Below are 22,393 nucleotides of genomic sequence, written 5' to 3'. Positions count from 1 at the left end.
AAGACTTTGTTCCAGAGCTCCCGGGTCCCACAGAGCACACTACACACGGTCACTCTGCTCTGTGTTGAAAATGCTTCTCTTTGTTTCGCTCACTTTAACTCAAGTGTGACGTTTTTAATTCTGTCTGTGGTGTGATTTTGAAATTAAGCAGTTTGTGTGCTGACAGCTGGTGTTACAACTGGCCTATTCCTTTCCGCCCCCACAAAGAGCCAACTCGGTGGGTGTGCAGCCTCAGAGGAGCTCATGATCGTCCCATTACCCACCTCCTCTCTTGGGTTGAGGCTGAGGGCACCGTGGCACCAAGATGCCAACAACCTCACACAGCCCTGGGTGCATCCTGGGGTGGCATGAGAAACACCCCTAAAGCATTACCTCCAATTTCCAACACACCTTTGGGACGCTGTTAGGGTTCAAGACAAGCTCTTCACCATCCAAGACCTTATAGTACCTCACAGATCAAACTACAGGTTCAGGCTAAGTGCCATGTCCCTAAAGTGTAGGAGGGTGTGTCCACAGGGTTTTACAAGTGAGACTTCCGGGTACATGGTAACCTCCAGAACCCTTTATATTCTTTACTCTTGTCCTTTTGTCTCAACAGAGCCCTAGAGTGCTATTAGCCTGGTACCCTAGATGGGGGGCGGGGGAGGGAAGCAATTTCCCAGGGGGCTGGCATTTCCAGAATTTTGCTTAGTTCAGGGTGCAAAGAAATGGTCCCTAACACAGAAGTAAATTAAAGAAGGCGACCCCACAAAGACCCAATCACCACATGAACTTCCAAGCCTCATCTATATCAACCTGTTGTCCACAGTCAGTCCCCCCTCCCTCGCCCCACCCCCACCTCATCCTTGACCTTCCCCCCAGTGCACAGTGCAAATGTCCTAGCATTTGACAGCAACCAACAGAAATGATCCAATCCCCAAAACGTACACCCATGAAACCTCAGGCCTCTGGCCATCCTTGATGTCATCTAACTTACATCAGAAGTTGCCAGAGCTGTTTTTAATTAATTAATTAATTTAGCTGCTGTGTTGGGTCTCACTTGTGGCCCAACACAACATGTGGGGCATGGCGTGCAGCAGATGGACTCTCTAGCTGTGGTGCTCGGACTTAGTCGCTCTGCGGCATGTGGGGCCCTAGTTCTCTGACCAGGGATTGAACCTACATCTTCTGCACTGCAAGGCAGATTCTTAACCACGAGACCACCAGGGAAGACCCTAAGGCTGTTCTGTTTTCCTCTAGGTATTGGCATCTTCCTCATAGACCATTTTGCATAACCTGACAGAAAGTGAAATTTCCAGAGTGATTTTTTAAGTACGGAGTATTCCAGAACTCAGGATCTGTAAATAAGTCAACAGCTAATCTAAGTATCCAACGTCCCCTTCACATGAATGCAGAGTTGAGATTTCTGTAAAACAAAGATGATGCTGTTTGTTGCAAAGCTCAGTAAGTGGTTCACAAAGGTCCTTCATCCTACGAAACCTTTCACTGCCTTGCACGGGTCTCACAGTGAAGTCCCAACCGCCACCGAGGCCCACAGTGCCTGCTTGATCTGTGCCCCACAGCAGCTATGTCAGACCTGCCCCCTCCACAGGCTGTCTTACACCGCAAACATGCCAAGCTCCTCCACTCCAAGGCTGGTCCCTGTGCCCATGCTTCTTTCTCTATCTGGCCAGCTCTTCCTCATTCTATGTAAACGATGCTTTTCCAGGGAAGCAGGTCTTTTCAGATTCTGTTTCATCCTCTTAGAATCCCTACTCTTTTTCTTGAGACCATTTTCCACCAGGACAATTATATAGGTCCTTCTGAAATTATATTTTTACTATCTGTCTAACTCCATATAAGCAAGAACAGTACATTCTTCTCTCTGCAGTATCTCCCACCCTGAACAGGTGTATGGGGCTTAGTGGGTCCTCAGGAAATACGTATTTTTAACGCAGCATTGGTTCTCATTATTAAGGCTGGCATACAATTAAGCTTAAAAATATATGAAATTGACACAATAGACCTTATCAAAAGTAAAAACTTTGGAGTGTGCAAATACCATGTAATTAGGATAAAAAGAGAAGCTACTCATTATGAGAAAAGAGTTGCAAATCACATATCCATCAGAGGACTAGCATCTAGAATATACAAAGAATCCTAAAAACTCAACAGTTAAATAACACAAGCAATTTGAAAATGGGCACACACACACACAAAAAAAAACATTAGCAGACATTATGTGTGACAAATGTTACTGACTTCCCTTTGGGGCAATGACAAAGATTCTCTGTCATTCTCTGTCCATGTGACTTCCCAGGCAGGAATACTGGGAGATCTTCCTGACCCCGAGAACGTGGATTCTTTACCACTGAGCCACCAGGGAAGCCCCCGTTTATGTTTACATGCTGAAAGACAAAGGAAAACAAAGCACGATATTCGTAATGGCTATCTCTTCGGGGATTTTTCACTTCCCTCCTTTTCTCTTCTTTTATTTCCTTTGCTTTTTGAGTGTGTGTTTTCTATATATTCCAAATTTTCTACGAAGAACGTTGATACCCTTTTCAAACAGAAAATCAGACAGTGGTATTTTTTAAGTAGTTTTGAATCTGTGCTGAGATACAGCGAATTCTGTGCAATGATAGAGTTCCAGGGGACATGCCCCGCCCTCTTGCCGCCAGCACCTCACAGCAATCTGGCAGTTTCCCAGACTACAACCATCCACATGGCACCTTCAAGATCGTTCCCATAAGCCAGCATCATTTGGACTCATATTTACATAATACTATTCTTAAATAGACTCTTCTCATTTAAAGGAATTTATTTAGAAGGAATCTTTGCCATTACCACAAAGGGAAATTAGTATCATTTGTCACAATAAAACGTAACTACAAAATAAATACCTTTTTAAAAAGTGGCTTTTTTTTTTTTTGCTGCAGTTGGCTACTGTCCTGTGAAGAAGATTCTGGGTCCAAGGCCCATCCTCCGTTTTTTCATAAAAGAAGGTCAGCAAATAAGAGAGTTCAGGTATGAAAAACACTTTCACACCAAAGAAGAATTCCTCTTTGACATAATCAGAAACCTTGAAAATGGACTGAAGGAAAAATGATATGTGACTGAGTATCAGTTACAGTCATGCCTCTGTAGCAACCTAAATACGTCACATGCCATGAGCAGTACCCATCCTATTGCAGAGGGCACTGGGCTTCATGAACGAGCCCAAAGCAAGCCCTGGAGGAGCCCAGCCTCTGGAAGCACTTTGGGTTCTGAGCCGGCCCTTCCCAGATGTGGGACAGAGGAAGGACAACAGCGGAGACCCAGAGCCTAAGGAGGGACTCTGACCGTTGTCAGGCCCTTGGAGGCTCAGCAGGTCACTCTTTGCCCTCAGGGAGGGTTTTCTCCCACCCTGGGAGGAGCACCCCTCTCCAGGCAAGGTGTGAGATGTACTCTTCTGGGACACCAGACAGGAAGAACTGGAGTGAATGATCTGCCGTCATGTTTGCATGGTTACAGAACTGGGAAAAATGATCCTTTTCTGCTCAGAGCATTATCAAGTGAACTGCACCAGCTCCATTAGTGCTGGAAGCATCCATATGAAATTATGGAACTCATGATGGCTTTGTCTGGGGAACTGCTCATTTCTGATCGGAAGTTCTATTACACATGAATTTAATTCTAAACAGTGTTACCAACAGATCCAAATGATTTACATTTTAAGCAGTCTTCCTTCATTATCTCATACCTTGTCAGACAGCAAAAGATGGATTTTATGAGCTTCTATGATGAGAAATGGTGAATGTCTCTAAATGGGAGTTCTTCCATATTCCAGCTATTCTGGGGTGGGGTCACGTCCCTCAGGCCTGCTTTGAGAACTGAGATCAAAGACAGGGCGTGCAGAGACAGCATCCCAAACTTTCCTGAAGTTGGATCTAAACAAGGTAAATGTTTCCAGCTAGGGTATTGAACACCACTTGGTACCAAACTTTCCTTCCATCTGGAGAGAGAAAGGGAGAGGGGGGTTATCTACTAATAATGTCCCAAAGTGTTACACAAGCTTGAACAGTTATAGAAGAAATAACCTGGATTTTTTTCCCTATGCATTTTTTTAAACTGGAGGATAACTGCTTTACAATGTTGTGTTGGTTTCTGTCCTACAACAACATGAATCAGCCATAAATATACACACGCCTCCTCTCTTCCACTCTCCCACCCCATCCCACCCCTCTAGGTTGTCACAGAGCACTCTGGTTGAGTTCCTTGTGTTAAACAGCAACTTCCCACTGTCTACTTTGCATATGGTAATGTACATATTTCAATACTATTCTCTCAATTCGTCCCATCCTCTGCTTCACCCACTGTGTCCACAAGTCTGTTCTCTATGTCTGCATTTCTATTCCTGCCCTGCAAATATTTTCCCTGCATTTTTATTTGTGGAACTTACATAAAACAATGTGCTGATAATCAATTTCACATTTTCAATTACCTTCTCACTTAATAAAGACTGTTACTGACAATTTTCCAAACCAGCATAATATGTAATCATTGAACCTTTTCAAAGACAAAATGTAACAATGACAAATAATGCTTATAGAATTCTAACTATGTGCCACAAACTATTTTAAGCACACTTCATACATTTGAATTACTTGGCCCTCACAAACAACATATGCAGCTATAGTATAATTCTCATTTTACAGATGAGGAAGTTAAGGCATAGGAAGTCTAACTTGCTCAAGAACATCCAGCTTATGTGTGGTAAAGCAACACCTGAACCTCAGCAGGATGGTTTTCGGGCACTGGTTTATCAAACATTTTCTATAAATCTTCAGAGAGTAAATACTTTAGACTTTGAGCGCCCTGTGGTCTCTGTTGCAGCTACTAAACTCTACAGCTGCAGTGCAAAAGCAGCCCCAGACAATGCATACCTGAAAGCGTGTGGCCGTGCTCCAATCAATTGGAGAAATAATCTGGTTTTAACCTTGGGCCAGGACAGGAGTATGCGAGTAGGGGAAGTGGCCATTGATTCCCAAACAGAAGCAAATCAGTAATTTTGAATCTCACTGGTACTTTGAGTCATCTCAATGCTAGAGGGTAAATATGAGGCAAGCGGGGTCTCTTGCTTGCTTTCCATTGGTCTTTGGGTTCATTCTATCCAGGGGAGGCCTGGAAGACCAGCGCAGAGACACCAGGAAGAAGGGATGAAGACTAGATTGCTGTGTAACTTTTCTGGAAACCACTGCCCACACACCAGAGTCAGATGAGACATTCCTTGAAAGGCAGAGTCTCTTCCCCAGTTTTCTGCAGTCAGTTCCTTCCCCACCTTCGGTCCAAGAAGAGTCCTCTGACTCGGGATGGCTGGGGTGAGCCCTTTGGATTGAATGGTTCGGTTAGAAGCTGAGTCACCGGGAGGGAAAACAGAATGAAACATTCTTGGGGCTGCCCCACAGCTAAGTGGCAACTCTAGACTTCACCCAGATCATAGTACATGTTAAAACCCAAAAGTTTAAAAAGTAAACAAAATAAAATGCAAGCAACCCCATGCTCTGATTTCCAAATTTTAGAAAATAGGCAAAAATAGCCTCTGAGAAATCATCTTTGCATCTTCCAGAATGCTGCTGCCCTCTAGGTTTGGGGAACCCCAGAAGTTTCCTCCCAAATGACTAAGAGCAAATAGAGGGGCAGGAAAGCAAACCACACTGAGGAACATGAACGGCCTTCCACTCGGGGAAGGGGTCACGTCCTTGACGCAGGGCCCACGGTTACCCAGAGCCTCCTAGAAAGTCTCCCCCTCCCCCTTCCGTTCATGATATCTTTAGAATCAAGGCTACAAACTGCATGAATAGCGAGTAATTCAATTAACTCTATAGTCTGAGATGAAAAAAGGGCCATTTTGCTAGCTCGAGTGGAGCACGAGTTTAACCCTGGTGCTCAGGAAATTCCCAGGCCAGACAGCATATTAAACCAGCTCTTCAACTTAAGAACAATTACTGTCATTTATCAGCCTGAATAGCAATAATGCACAAATCGACAGCTTTCAGGAGGCAAAAAGCTAGCTAGGTGTAATGATATGCAAAGCCACAGCACTCTACATTTTGAACTGTCTCCATCCCATCAATACATCTCCTACCACCTACAATTTATCAATACAAATGTGGTGCCCAATGAAGGCAAGACCAAGAAGATAAATATGAACAGGGTGAGGGGAAAAAAGGCTCAGGAATGTTTGAATTTTAAAATGATGAAGTACAGATCACATTCTTAAAGCATTTTACACGCAATGACCCGATCACACCAAGTTCTCTTCTGAAAGAGGAAAGAGAATAAGGGGACTTTTCTACTCCAAGGTTGCAGGTAGATGCAGCTTTTATTTCTTTTTCTGTTCCCAGATTATGTCTTTAACTGAAGAGTGTGATCATTTAGGGACCTAATATTAAAAGCAATAGCAAGAATGCTAATCACAGTGATGAATTTGCATAGGGCCTTTCTCCTAATTCCTCTCACATCTATCATTTTAATTTCATAATATCTATAAGCAATAAAAAGATAAATATTATTATAGCTTTTTTGAAAGAAGGGGAAACTGAGGCATGGTGTGAGTTTGAGATACCCTCTACATCACTCACTCGGGGCTAGACCATGTTATGAACTCCCAGCCCACCATTGTGAAGTCACAGCACATCCAAGAAGACCATCCTTCCCAGAAGTGATGGGGAGAGTATGAGAACTCCAGTACACAAAGAGATCAGATGCCAAGAGAAGTGGGAGCCATGGAGGTGGGGCAGGGTGAAGATAAACAGATTTCAGAACCGGACAAATGGAATCCCACGGTTGCAGCACAGTGACTGAGTCCCTGCTGTGTGTCAGGTGCTGGGGGAGGTGGGGACAAGGCCACTGCTCACCTGGGCCCTGCTTGTGGTCCCCACTGCCCCCACATCCACCACACAGTGACTCTTTCTGCTGAACAGCATCACTTAGCCTGATAGAATGAATTTATGTTGAGGGAAGCTGAGAAGGGTGGTACCCAAGGTGGAAAACATGCCTGGAAAGGTGATGGGGAACATTCCCCCCCACCCAGAGTTTTGGATGCAAATCAGGCAAACAAAGCCTGCCCAGCCTGGTGCTGGAGGAGTTCTGGGGATCGTTTACCCCTGTAGCCACTTTGATCCTTCACCTTCCAATTATTCCACAGACCTATCCAGGTCCCCTAGTGGCTCCATCACAGGTGCTCATCATCTCAGCCCTAACATTGTGCAATGGTGTCTAACACTGACCTTCAAACTCTTGGCCTTTAGGTAATATTTTTAACCAACTTAAAAGGGAAAATAGTGATTGGTGGTAAGATTTAAGGGATTTCTAGGACTTCCCTGGCAGTTCATTGGTTAAGACTCCACACTTCCACTGCAGGGGGCATGGGTTCAGTCCCTGGTCAGGGAACTAAGATACCGCAAGCGGTTGCTACTGCTGCTAAGTCGCGTCAGTTGTGTCCGACTCTGCGCGACCCCATAGACGGCAGCCCACCAGGCCCCGCCGTCCCTGGGATTTTCCAGGCAAGAACACTGGAGTGGGTTGCCATTTCCTTCTCCAATGCATGAAGGTGAAAAGGGAAAGTGAAGTCGCTCAGTCGTGTCCGACTCTTCGCGACCCCATGGCACAGCAAAAAGAGAAAGAAAAAAAGGCATTTAAAAAAAAAAGATTTAAGGGATTTACTTGCTTGCTTGTTTGTTTGAAAGGTTGGGGTTTTTTATTCTGGGTGTCTTTGTTTCCTAACGTAATACCTACCTAATCTAAAATCCCATTCACAAATAAAATGATCATCTCTTATAATAAAACACCAAACTAATCATTTGGTGAAACTACATCTTATGTCTTAATTTTTAGATGGGTGGGAGAAGTCCTGAGCAGTCTTATTTTCTGACATCAAATAAGAATGCGGGTGCCTTTCCCTCCCTTCATAAGAAATTGCACCTTGCTCTTACTATTAAATTAGAATCTCCTCTCCTCTCTCTGAAATTTGGCTGCTTTACAATAAATACATAAATCAAAGAGGCACGGGATCCAGACGCCAATTGGCAGACAGCACTATGAAATAAGCACCAGGACATGGGCGTGCGGAAGTGTTACAACCTGTTCCAATCTGCTCCCTGTTCTCCTTCATAACAAAAGAGGAAGAGAGTCCAAACCCTCCTACTTGTGCGTGTACACACACACACACACACACACACACACACAGAGCAAAGTTTGGGAGGTTTAAATAGAGCTAAGCCTGCTGAGAAGAGCCACCCCACTGCTCGGGACATGGGTTTCTCACTCTTACCGCTGAGCTGCAATATTTGCCACATCTTGCCAACAGAAGATGGTGTGAAACTGCCATACGACTGCTGAGAAGTTTGGAAAAGTCTGGGGTTTTGCCAGTATTGTTATCACCGTTGTCGATGTTGTCTTCTGGCCAAAGAAATTCTCCCAGCACTTGAGCTTAGGTTTTTTTTTTCCTCAACAGCCATGAGAGGGTGGTCATGAGAATTATTGCTATGATGCTTGTGACAAAACCCATCCAGAGAGAATAAGGTGGGCATAACAATTAGAACACTTTTGGAGGCCAGTGACAGAAAATCCAACCCAAATAGACTTGAAATGAAAGAGACTGTATTGAGAAAATGGAACCCTCGTACACTGTTGGTGAAAATGTAAATTGGTATGGTCACTATGGAGAAAAGTAATGGAGATGCCTTGAAAAACTAAAAATAGAGCTGCCGTATGACCCAGCAATCCCACTCCTGGGCATATATCCAGACAAAATCATAACTTGAAAAGATACATGCACCCCAATGTGGACTGCAGCAACATTTACAACAGCCAGGATATGAAAACCACCTAAATGTCCATCAGCAGAGAAACAAAGAAGATATGGTACACATAGACAATGAAATACTACTCAAGCATAAAAAGGAATGAAATAGTGCAATTTGCAGAGACGTGGGTAGAACTAGAGACTGTCATACAAAATGAAGTCAGAGAAAAATAAATATCATATAATATCACTTATACATGGATTGTAGAAAAATGGTACAGATGAACTTATGTGCAAAGCAGAAATAGAGACACAGATGTAGAGAACAAACTTATGGATGCCAAGCAGCGGGGAAAGGGTGAGGTGAACTGGGAGATTAGCATTGACATACATACACTATTATGTATGAAATAGATAACTAAAGGGAACCTACTGTATAGCACAGGAAACTCTACTGAATGCTCTGTGGTGACCTAAAAATGGGAAGGAAATCTACAAAAGAGGGGCTATGTGTATACGTATAACTGATTCACTTTACTGTACAGCAAAAACTAACAGAACATTGTAAAGCAACCATATTCCAATAAAAAATTTATTTAAAAAGAAAGAATATATTGGCTCACATAAGTGAAAAGTCCAAAGGGTGAATTGGCTTTGGGCAGGAAAGAATCAGCGACCTACCACTCCCAATCTCTGCCTCTGCTTCTTAGGGTAACCTTCTTTCTCAGCTCAGTGGGGTACCCTGGCAGCCTAAGGCTCATGTCTACACAACACATGGGCCAATAGTTGAGTCTGAACCAAAGCTCAGAACTGAAACTGATTGGTCCAGATTGACTTGGGTCACGTGCACATGCCTGAACCAATCACTGCAGCCAGAGGGATAAAGTACACCGATCGGCTTAGACGGGGTCACAGGCTTCACCTGGGCAAAAACATCCCCAAACCATGTGGACTCAGAGAAGTGAAGTGAGAGCCGCACCCAGTAAAACCAGGGGAAGTGGACATTGAGAGGTAAAATGCAGCAACTGTCCACTTCAAAGCATCATGAGATCTAATCTTTGGTTGGACCAAAAGTCTCCAATGCCAACAACCAAGATACTATGCCCAGAGTTCATTTCACAGCTTGAGTAGAGAGTATAGCCACTTATATTGAATGCCGTGTATCATTCAGCATCCAGGCTACATATGACCACTGCATCTCCAGAGCCTGATAGTTTCACAAAAATGATTCCTAGAGGTGAGCTTTGGATCCACTATTAATAACTGCCACTCTCAAGCTATAAAGCTTACATCAGATGATTAAACTCCCCCTAGTTAAGAACTAGTGCAATGAGGTGAACTGCAGAACCAAGTTACTTGTGCTTTATATATTTTCTAAAATTTTAATTAAGATTACAAGTCAGATTAAGTAATTGCTTTCTAGAAGATAGATAAACCCAGAAAGACAGATACAATCAAGATTTTTTTAAAGAAACCATTTAGCCCTCAAATTTGATATCTTCTTTGCTTTTGTGTTCATTGAACTCTCTTTGTTGAAATACAACATCAGTTCAGTTCAGTCGCTCAGTTGTGTCCGACCCTTTGCAACCCCATGGACCACAGCACACCAGGCTTCCCTGTCCATCATCAACTCCCAGAGTTTACTCAAACTCGTGTCCATAGAGTCAGTGATGCCATCCAACCATCTCATCCTCTGTTGTCCCTTTCTCCTCCTGCCTTCAATCTTTCCTAGCATCAGGGTCTTTTCCAATGTCAGTTGTTCATATCAGGTGGTCAAAGTATTGGAGTTTCAGCTTCAGCATCAGTCCTTCCAATGAATATTCAAGACTGATTTCCTTTAGGACAGACTGGTTGGATCTCCTTGCAGTCCAAAGGACTCTCAAGAGTCTTCTCCAACACCACAGTTCAAAAGCATCAATTCTTTGGTGCTCAGTTTTCTTTATAGTCCACCTCTCACATCCATACAACATACATGTGGACAAATTCACAAGTCATAAGTGTACACCTCAGTTCATTAGCCCAAAGTAAACTTACATTGAAGCAACTGTATTGAGATCAAGAAAGCACCAGAAGCACCTTTTGGACCCCCTGCTGTTGACGTTGTTATTGTTTAGTGGCTAAGTTGTGTCTAACTCTTTTGCGACCCCACGGACTGCAACCCACCATGCTCCTCTGTCCATGGAATTACCCAGGCAAGACTATTGGAGTGGGTTGCCATTTCCTTCCCCAAGGGATCTTCCCTACCCAAGGATCAAACCTGTATCACCTGTATTGGCAGGCAAATTCTTCACCACTGAGGCACTAGGGAAGCCTTTTGGGCCCCCTACCGATCAATATCTCACCATTCCACCAAAAGGAAACTACTGTCTGATCTCTAACAACATAGATAATATTTGCCTATTTCTTGAACTTTATATAGATGGAGTCATACAGTGCATACTCCTTTGGGTCTGGATTCTTTCTTTCAAAAGAGATTCACCTCAGAGACAGACAAATACTGTATGGTATATGTGGAATCTAAAACATACAACGAACTAGTGAATAAAATAAAAAAGAAGCAGAGTCACAGAGAACAAATTAGTGGTTACCAGTGGGGAGAGGGAAGGGCAACACTGGAGTGGATAATTTTAAAAAGGTTATTATGGGATTATATAAAATGTGTGTGAAACTTCTGAAAATTGTAAAGCACTGTAGAAATTTTTTAATAAAATAAAATAAAAAATTTAATTAAAAAAAGTCACCCAAGGTGTTACAAGTACTGTAATAGTAGTTTATTCTCTTTTCTTCCTGTTTAATAATGCATTATATGAATATTGTACAGTCTATATGCAACGGACTAAATGTTTATAATCCCCCAAAATTCCTATGTTGAAATCCTAACCCCCAAAGGGGTGGTATTAGGAAGCGGGGCCTTTTGAAGGTAATTAGGTCATGAGGATGGAACTCTCATGAATGAAGTCAGTGCCTTTATAAAAGGGATCCCAGAGAGTCTCTTTGCCTTCTCTTTCACCATGTATGGACACAACTGGAAATGGACAGTCTTCAGCCTGGAAGAGGCACAAACTGGAACCTGACCGTGTTCACACTCTGATCTCAGACTTCCAGGGCCCAGAACTATGAGAAATAAATTTTTGTTGCTTGTGAGGCACTCAGTCTATGGTGTTTGGTTATAGAGGTCTGAAGTGAGATGCTATGTATTCAATCTATTCATGGTGGTCATTTTGGTTACTGTTGTGCACATTCTTATGCATAGGCAGACATTTCTGCTGGGTTTATATCTAGGAGAGAACTGTTAGAATACATATTCATTTTTAGTAGATAAAGGCAAACAGTCCTCCAAAGTGGATGCACCAGTTTACTCTCCCAGCAGTAGTAACTCTCTCAGCAGTTACTCTCCTCTGAACACATTCGACCAGTCATTATTACTGCCTTGATCAGTTCAGCTCTGTTTCCAGTGAGTGCTGAGTCACTTCAATTGTGTCCAACTCTTTGCGACTCTATGGACTGTAGCTTGCCAGGCTCCTCTGACTGTGAGATTCTCCAGGCAAGAATACTGGAGTGAGTTGCCATGCCCTCCTCCAGGGGAACTTCCTGACCTAGGGATCGAACCCGCGGCTCCTGCAGCTCCTGCATCGCAGGCAGATTCTTTACTGATGAGCCACAGGGGAAGCCCTTGTTCCTAACCATGACCCAACTAATGGAGATCATGTGTACAGCCTGGGAGGCAGCCAGAGCTGAGTGTAAATCTTGGCTTCACCACTTACTGAACAATGAGTGTTTCTTTGGAGAATTTCACTTAGCCTCAGATTCCTGGTATGTGAAGAGACCATAATCTTAATGTTCTTGAAAGAATCAAATTGCATTTATACACAAAAGTGCTTTGCAAATTTAAAACTATATACCCATGTTAGAGATTAGAAAGAAGCTGTGGGTTCTTTCAGCCAATATTACAGTCACCTGGTGTTAAAAATAGAAATCTCCTAGTAGTATTAGGAGTGCAGTGGATAGCAAGTTAGAAAACCTTGGGTTAATATATTGTCCACAGCACTTACCACATGACTTTCAAGGAGTTGTTAAATCCCGATGATCCTCAAGTTTTCCATCTGTGAAATAAGAATAGTAAGACTTCCCTGATAGTTGTTATGAGGAAAAAAAGAACATAATGTATCCCCCCAAAAGTGAGAGCGATACTGAAAGAAAGAGAGAATCTAAGATCTAAGTGTTGATTCCAGCTCTTGGAACACAACAGGTGCTCAAAAAAATGACAACCATCATTCGTTAAAGGTTTAGAAAATATGGTAGACATCTGGTTCCATGAACCCTTTTTATTGATACTCTTATCTTTCATAATGAAGGTTGGTTTATGCAAAATTGTCAATTGATAAAATTTGGCTTCTCTGCTTCAAGAGTCGCTTTTTTTCATTTTCTGCCTGTTCCAACCATTCAGGGGCTCAGCATACCCAGGATCTCTGCCATCCACCACTCTAAGAAAAGCTTGCTATCAGGGAAGAGTGAAATTTCAGAATTCTATATGACAGTCCCAAAATGTCAGAGCTAGAAGGGACCTGCAGGCATACAACTCATTCAATTCATTTTACAGATGGTGGAGCTGAGGCTAGAAATCCAAGGTAATACTTCTGGTTAGTGGCAGAGTCAGGGAAAGGGCCCAGCTTTCCTGACATCCCGCCCAGGGCTCATTCTCTCATAGCTTAGTATAAATGTTAATCTGTATCTCCAGTTGTAAATAAAAGAGTTGGTTCTTTATTAAGGACCTTTCAAGTATCAGAGAAAGAGTTAAATCAATCTAATCTATTCATAAATTAAACAGGCCCTGCTAAAATTTAAAGCACCAACATAGACAAAAACCAGCAGCATTTATATTTTAAATAATGTTCGCTTAAAAAAAAAAAACTGGAGAACTTTTGCTTCCAGCCATGACAGAACAACTGATATGAGACTTGCCCTCCTGCCAAAAACAACTGTAAAACTAGACAAATATATGAGGCAACTGATTTCAGACACTGTGTAACAGGCAGCGCAGGACTGTAATTTTGAGAGAAGGCATATACATGAGGTGAACCCCATTATTTCTCTGGCTTTCTGCCAGGGAGTACCTTTCTGCCATGGCACAAGGATGAATGGTACAAATGGAACAGTAGTTTCACTAAGCTAAGGAGACAGTGATCAGAGTTCTGGGCCTCTGAAGTGTCTGAATTGTGTAGAGCAGAAGAACAGAAAAGAGGGAGCTTCACAAAGACAGGTGCTGCAAATCTAGCTGAGGGTTCACCATGGGACCTTGGCTGAGGGCTGGACTATATGCACGGGGTTACAGTCCATGAAGCTGAGCAAATGTCTCCTGCTATGGAGCTGAGAATGGTATGGTGATATGAGAAGTTGTGCACTGCTGTAGGATATTAAAGTTTCAGTCAAGCCATGGTAGAGAAACTTCATTGAATACTCCAAACCTCCAGTTGAGATCTTTAAAAGGTCATGCATTTGGATTAAGGAACACAATGCAAAGGGAAGGCAAGTTCAAAATTGAAATAGATCCTAACAAGTTAAACTGACTCTAATGGATGGAAAGGATCCACTAGTAATGAAAGTGTTAGTGGCTCAATCATGTCCGACTCTTTCTAACCCCATGGACTGTATCCCACCAGGATCCTCTGTCCATGGGATTATCACAGCAAGAATACTGTAGTGGGTAGCCATTTCCTCCTCCAGGGGATCTTCCAGGGATAGAAACTGGGTCTCCTGCATTGCAGGCAGATTCTTTTCCTTCTAAGCCACCAGGGAAGCCCAAAATAATAACAGCAATCATTCAATAGAAAATGACCTCAGGATGACCCACATGTTGAAATTAATAGGAAAAAGTCTTTCAAGAAACTTTATAAGTATCTGTTCAACAACTCAAAAGAAAAGAGAATCATAATCAGTTAACAGTAGATATAGCCCCCAAAATTATAAGTGCGTGTGTGTGTATACACAAAAACAAGCCAAATGAAAATTCTAGAAATGAAAAATTCAATGAATGAAATGAATGCTTGGTATGTACAGTCTTAACAGAAAATTGGACGTTGCAGATAAGTTAATAAATTTGCTCATTTGCTCAGTCATGTCTGACTCTTTGTGACTGCATGGACTGTATGACTCCATGGACTGTAGCCCACCAGGCTCCTCTGTCCATGGAATTTTTCAGGCAAGAATACTGGAGTGGGTTGCCATTTCCTACTCCAGGGGAACTTCTTTACTCAGAGATTGAGCTTGGTGTCTCTTGCGCCTCCTGTATTAGCCGGTGGATTCTTCACCTGGCCAAAGAAGACATTTAGTAAACTTGAAGACAGATCAATAGAAAGTATTCAATCTGAGAACAGAGAGAAAAATACTGGGGGAAAATGAACAAAGTCTCAGGGATTTGTGGCAAAAATGTCAAGCAGTCTAACATATATATAATTAGCTTCCAAGATGGAAAGGAAAAAGAGGAAATAGAAAACTTCATGAAAGAATAACAACCAATTTTTTCACAAAATTTGTGGAATGTGTGAGCTTACAGAGACAAGAAGTCCAGCGAATCCCAAATGGCATAAATATAAGAAGAACTATACCTAGCTCAGGTCAAAGTCAAACTGCTAAAAACTAAAGATGAAGACGCAATCTTAAAAGTAGTCAATTAAAAAAAAGCTCACAGCATGCGGAGGAACAATGATATATATGAATGACAGCTAACTTCTCATCAGATGGGAATTCAGATCTACAAGAAGTAATAAACAATATCAGAATGGTAAATATGTGGGTAAATATAAAAGACTTTTTCTTCTTCTTTTAATTTATTTGTAAGACAACTCTCTAAAAAAAAATGGTAACACAATGTTGGGTAGTTATTAAGTATTATTAAAAATATGACACTAATAGCATGAAGGATGGTGGGCTAAGTGGCTTTTACTGTTGAAAAAGTCTCACGCTTCATATGAAGAGGCACAAGATTAATTTAAAATAGACTGTGGTGGCTTAAGAATGCACAGTGTAATCCCTAGTGTGGTCAACTAAAACAAAACAAAACAAAGAAAGAGGTAGGATTCTTTGTATTGAAATATAGAAAAAGAAGAATTAAAATGGGAATGCTAAAAAAGAGTACAATAATGCAAAGGTATTCAGGAAAGGAAAAACAAATAAATACAAATTAGATGGAACAACCAGATAACAAGTTGCAAGATGGCAGACTTGTAGACTATGAATCATTAAATTAAGTATAATGGACTAAACTCTCTAATCAAAAAGAACAGATGGGATTTAAAAATCAAGACCCAACTGTATGCCACCTATAAGCGACATTTTCAATGGAAAGAAATAGCTAAGTTAAATGTAAAAGGATGGGAAATGGCAATAAATCAACTGGAAAGGTAATTTGACTATATTAATATGAAATAGACCTCAAAACAAAGAATATAACCATGATATATTTCATAGTGATAAAGAGACAACTTATCAGAAAAAAATAAAAATCCAAAACTTGAGGGAATTCCCTGGCAATCCAGCGATTAAAACTCAGCACTTTTACTACCATGGCCAGGACTCTAGCAGCATGACAAAAAAAAAAAAGAAGAGTGTAGTATTTAGGAGGGCTTCCAAATACATGAAGCAAAACTTAACTAAACTAAAAGGAAAGTACCCAAATCCATAATCATTGCCAGAGATTTTAACATCCATTTCTTGGTAACTAATGAAACAACTAGACAAAAAAAAAAAAATCAACAAATATATAGAATATTTGAAAAGCAATTGTAAACAAACTTAACCTAATTGACATTTTTAGAACATGGTACCCAACAACTGTAGAATGCACATAGTTTTCAACTGTGCCTGGAATGTTCACCAAGACTAATCATCTGTTAGATCAAAGTCAAGTGTCAGTACCTTTCAAAATACTGAAATTTTAAACAGTATTCTCTGACCACAATGGAAAAGCTGAAAATATTTGGAAATTCACAACACACATCTAAATAATACATGGGTCAAGGAAAAAAATTACAACAGAAATTGAAAACTATGTCAAACTAAATGACAATAAAAGTACAATGTATCAGAATTTGTGGGATGCAGCCAGAACAGTAATTTGAGAGAATTTATGCCTGGACAATGGGTTCATGGGTTCACAAAGAGTCAGACACAACTGAGCAACTAATACTTCCACTGCTTTCACTTTTTCATAGCTTTTAATGGATATGTTAGAAGGAAATTTTAAAATGATAAAATTTTAAATCAATTTTAAATGAATGATTAAAGTGTCCATCTTAAGAGGCTATAAAAATTAAATCAAATTTAACCTACTATAATTAAGTAGGTAGTATAGAGGGTAGTAATAAAGATAAAAGGAGACATCAAAGAAATAAAAAACAAGTAATTCGGAAATTAACAAAACCAAAATTTAGATTTTAAAAATATTAACGAAGTTGATGTAGAAAGACTAAGAAAGAAAAAACGGAGTAGACACAAGTTATAAATCAGAAGTGAAAAGGGGGCCATCACTAGAGTTTCAACAGACACTAAAAGGATAAAGAGGCAATATTATAAATGATTTTATTGCAAGTAAATTTGACAGCTTATATGAAATGGAAAAATTTCTTGAAAATTTCTATTTACCAAAACTGATATTAGAAGAAATAGAAAATCTGGAAAGTCTTAATTCCATTAAAGAAGTTGAATTTATAATCAAAAACAAACTTGATGCCCAAATGTGTCATTGTGAACTCTATTTTAAGAAAAGGACAATGATCAACCTTACACAAACTCTCTCAGAAAATAGAGGATGAGAGAATATTTCATAACTAGTTTTATAAAGATATAACACTGATTCTCAACCTAACAAGAAAGGGTGGAAAATTACCAATCAATATGCTCCATGAACATAGCACAAAAATTGTTCATAAAATATTAGCAAATAAAATCTAATATATTAAAATATATATATAATGACCAAGTAGAGCTTTTCAAAGAATGCAGTTTGGTTCAAAAGTCATAAATAAAACAGTATAATGCATTATATTAACAGAAAAAAAGAACTAAAAAAACATCCAAGTACATATGCAAAAAACATTTATCAAGATTCTACACCCATTTGTAGAAGAAAAAATTTTAAGCCAAGAATAAAAAGGAGCTTCATCAATCTGGTAAAAGGTCTCTCTATAAAAATATCTACAGCTAACAACATACTTTTTGGTACAATATTAAATGTTTGCCCTAATATTGGAAACAAAGAAAGGAAGTCTTCTCTCAGCATATCTATTCAACATCGTTATGGAGATGCTAGCCAATACAATAGGACAACAAAAGAAAAAAGCAACAATCAAAAAAGAAGAAATAAAACTGGATGGATTTACAGATAGTATGTTGGTTTATATTTAAAAACTCTTAAGGAATCTACAGAGAAATTGCTAAAATACAAGTAAATTTAGCAAGGTTGTAGTATGAGTCAGTATATGAAAATAAATGGTATTTCTGCATACTGGCAGCAGCAAAAAAAAAAAATGGAAATAAAAATCTTTTTATGCTATTTACAATAGCATCAACATATAAAACACTTAGAAATACGTTAGCAAAGTACACACAAGAGCCTTTCTCTGAAAACCTCTACAACAGAAATTAAAGAAGTCCTAAGTAAATGGAAAGGTATATCATGTTCATGGATTAAAAGATTCAATACTGATTGATTTCTAACATTGGAAGACTCAATATTAATCTAGATTCAATATAGTCACAATCAAAATTCACACTTTTTATAAGAATTTCTTCCCTGGTATCTCAGCTGGTAAAGAATCCGCCTGCAATGCGGGAGACCTGGGTTTGATACCTGGGTTGGGAAGATCCCCTGGAGAAGGGAAGGGCTACCCACTACAGTATGCTGGCCTGGAGAACTCCATGGACTGTATAGTCCATGGAGTTCCAAGGAGTCAGACAAGACTGAGTGTTTCACTTTTACTTTTTCACAAATTCTAAAAATTTTATGGGAATGAAAAGAACCTACAAAATCCAAAACAATATTGAAAAAGAACAATGTTGAAAGACTTGTGTTGCCTAATTAATTGGTAAACAGAGTAATTAAGACCTAGTTTGATATTAATTAGGATCATAATATTCTGGTCTGGAGAATTCTATGGGGTCCATGGGGTCGCAGAGTTGGACACAACCAAGCGACTTTCACTAACAGTTATACAGACCAATGAAATAGAGTAGAGTCCAAAAATAGACCCACACATATTGATTTTCAACAAAGACACCAATGTAATTCAATTGGGGAAATAAAAGTCTTTTCAACAAATAGTACTGCAAGAAATGAATAAACATATGAGGGGAGATGTACCTCAACTCCTATCTCATACTATACCCAAAATTAACTTGACATAGATCATAGACCTAACTATAAAGTCAATACTATAAAACTTCCAGAAGAAAATATAGAAAAATATCTGACCTCTGGTAGGTAAAGGTCTCCGAAAGAAGATACAAAAAGCACTCCCTCTGAAAGAAAAAAGATTGATAAATTGGGTTTCATCAAAGTTAAAAATTCCCACTCATCAAGAGTCACTGTTTGAAAAAATGAAAAGACAAGCCACACACTGGAAGAAATATTCACAATTCATATATCTGACAAAGTCTTTGTATACAAAATACAAATAACTCATAAAAATCAACAATGAAAAGTTAATTCCATTTTAAGAATGGCCAAAAAACTTGAATATACTTTTCACAAAAGAATGGCCAAAAGGAAAAAAAAAAACATGAGAGGTACTCAACATCATGACCCATCAGGAAACACAAATTAAAATCACAATAACATACCACTTTACAGCCACTAGAATGGCTGGTGAGAATGTAAAACAACATGCATTGCTTGCTGGGGTTAAAAAGGTACAACCACTTCTGAAAACCAGCAGTTTCATAGGAATTTAAGCATACACTTATCACATGACCCAGCAACTCCACTTTCAGATATTTACCTAAGGGAAATGAAATTTATGTCCACACAAAATCTGTCCACAAATGTTCACAACAGCTTTCCTCATAATAGCTAAAAATTAAGTACAACCCCAAATATTCATCAGTGGAAGAATGGATAAACAAACTATCTATACAGTATTATACAATGGACTACTAATTCACTGATACATAAAATGAACGAATCTCAAAAACACGCTGAGTGAAAGATGCTAGACACAAAAGAGTCCATTGTATATGATTTCATTTTTTTTTGACAACGCCAGACAGATCAAACTAATCTACAGTAATAGAAATCAGAGCAAGATTTCTCTATGAATGGTGAGCATTCACTGCAATGGGACACAACAGAACTTTCTGGGGTTATGGACATGTTTCATATCTTGACTGTGGTGTTGGTTCCAGGTGTGTATTTCTGTCAAAAGTTACAGAATTGTACACTGAAGACCTGTGCATTTTACTGAATGCAAGTCTTATCCCAATTTTTTCAAGTGTAAACACAGATAACATTTTCACTGAATCTTGCTAACGTAGGACTCCAGAACTTTATTAAGTCTATTCCGAAGTTCCCACGGAATACATGTGTATTCAACAAGTCTGTTGGTTTCCTTGCAGCATCTGCTAGGCTCTGGGACTCCCCAAGCATCCCTGCTTGTCCTGGGTTTGCTCTTTTTCCCTCCCTCCCACATCAGTCTCCCACTATATGTTGGATCCCTACGCTCTGCCTAACCCCTAGTGCTGTGAATAAACACTATGGTTATCTGTGATGGTGGCCTTTATCTGGTATCTCATCAGTAGAAGGCTCCAGAGCAGTGCTGCCTGGGGAGTGCTACCACAATGTTCTATGAGGATTCTTTGTTGTTGGGCCCCAGTAATTTTGCTGTTTTACGGGTTTTGCTATTGTTAACGCTGTATGCTGGAAAAACTGTTCTTTTAGCCTTTACTTAGATCCACATTCCTCCCTATGATGGTTAGGAGCTGGACCAGGACCAGATCTGAGCAGAAGAAAACCTACTGTCCTTGAGAGCTCAGCCTTCTGAGGTCTTCCTTCACCATGACATTCAGACCCTGCTCCCATTTCATGAGAAGTCAGGCAACCCTGGATCCTCCCCTCCTCCCACATTGGGCTGTAGCCATCCAGGGAGAGCTGACATGTCCTTACCAGGTGTTGCTGCCTTTCCCACTGACCATTGCCATGAGCTTCTCTCTTCTTGCCTAAGGAGCTCTTATATTCCCTCCTATTATCTCCAGTTTTTAGTAAAGTTTTGGGCTTCAGGAAATGAGGGGATGGCTGGAGTCCCTCCATTTCTTGTCTACTTTGCTCCAGGTGTGAACTCCAGCCCCCTCCTCATTCTCAAAGCCCTACTCACCTTCACTGAGTGCAAACAAACTACTAAAGACTGGAGATAACAGGAGGAGATGTAAGGCAGAAAAGAAAACATTTAACCCTGGAACCTCTTAATTCCATCAACCAAATCCTTTCCCTAGGAGCCCCGGTTCCCAGACCAATGGCACACTGCTAGGACCCTCTGTCCTCTCCTCTCTCCTCTCCTCTATCCCCAGGTCCTGTCAGAGAGATCAGAGAGCGATGATTTTATCACTCAACCAATCAATCCTTTACTCTCACAGTAATCTCAGTAAGAGAGGGCCCAGTCTGAAATCTGTGCATCTCAATTACACCCAGTGCTTAGGACCACCTCCAGTACAAAACTCTGCCTTGGCATCACAGATGCAAGATGCTGGGAGGTGTAAATAGACTCACCCCCAGTGAGTCTCCTCCCTGCTTCTCTAAATCCTCACCTCCAGCCATCAGGGAGGTGGGGAACCCAGGTCCTCTCAGACCCCACCCCCCAACCTACCTTTTGCTCTTAGTTCCCCAAGACAGACAAACAGGCAGAGCTTCACCCTCACCCCTTGCAGTGAGTTTTCTCCAGGGAAGCCCCTCACTTCCAGGTGCCCTTCAGCTCAACCTTGGACACTCAGCACCCAATTACAATAACCAGCTGCCTGGTATTTGGGTTGCTCTTGCTGTTTTCGTTCCACCTCTTCAGTCCACTGAAGATATTAATAATTGCAGCACCAGAACCAAAGAAAATGATTTGCTAAATTTATTTATTTGTTCATTTTTGCTCATGCTGCAAAGGCATCTGGGATATTAGTTCCCCCAGGGATCAAACCCCTGCCCTCTGCGGTGGAAGCACAGAGTCCTAACCACTGGACTGCCAGGGAAGTCCCCAGAGCAAGTGATCTGAACTACAGTCAGAGTTAGAAACTTGGTTTGGGTTCTGGAATTATCATCAATAGTTGGGTTGTGTTTCTACTTAAAAGCTCTGTGACCTTGGGCAAGTTACTTCAAGTTACCTTGATGTTACTTGGACAGGTTACCTTTCTGTGTCTCATTTTCCTTCTTGAAAAACAGAGCTAAAAACAGGACCTATATGAGAAAGACTTAGAACAGTGCCTAGACCAAAGTAAGTGGAATCAAAATGTTAAACCAATTATAAACATTATATAAAATTGTCTTCATGGATTCAAAAGGAAGACATTACCTAGGGAGAGAGAAATTGTTGAAGAAGCCAAAACTCATGCACGTTTAAGTAAACTACTTGTGTGAACATTTTTTTTCATTTATTT

General features: G+C 40.5%; 1 long non-coding RNA gene across 1 annotated transcript in view; it reads right to left on the bottom strand.

Annotated features, from left to right (window-relative positions):
* Window positions 1-22,393, bottom strand: part of LOC145513609 (uncharacterized) — a 50,843-nt gene that overhangs the window by 11,496 nt on the left and 16,954 nt on the right. The window contains exons 5-7 of the long non-coding RNA XR_014059580.1: window positions 12,820-12,870; window positions 3,722-3,973; window positions 2,883-3,073 (exon numbers count right to left, since the gene is read on the bottom strand). This is a non-coding gene — a long non-coding RNA (uncharacterized LOC145513609). The remainder of the gene's footprint in view (window positions 1-2,882; window positions 3,074-3,721; window positions 3,974-12,819; window positions 12,871-22,393) is intronic.

This window comes from Giraffa tippelskirchi, chromosome 7, assembly GCF_054371585.1.
Source record: "Giraffa tippelskirchi isolate mGirTip1 chromosome 7, T2T-mGirTip1v1.2.pri, whole genome shotgun sequence".
NCBI lineage: Eukaryota > Metazoa > Chordata > Mammalia > Artiodactyla > Giraffidae > Giraffa > Giraffa tippelskirchi.
The sequence above is the reverse complement of the archived record's forward strand: the minus strand, read 5'-3'. Positions and strand labels throughout refer to the sequence as shown.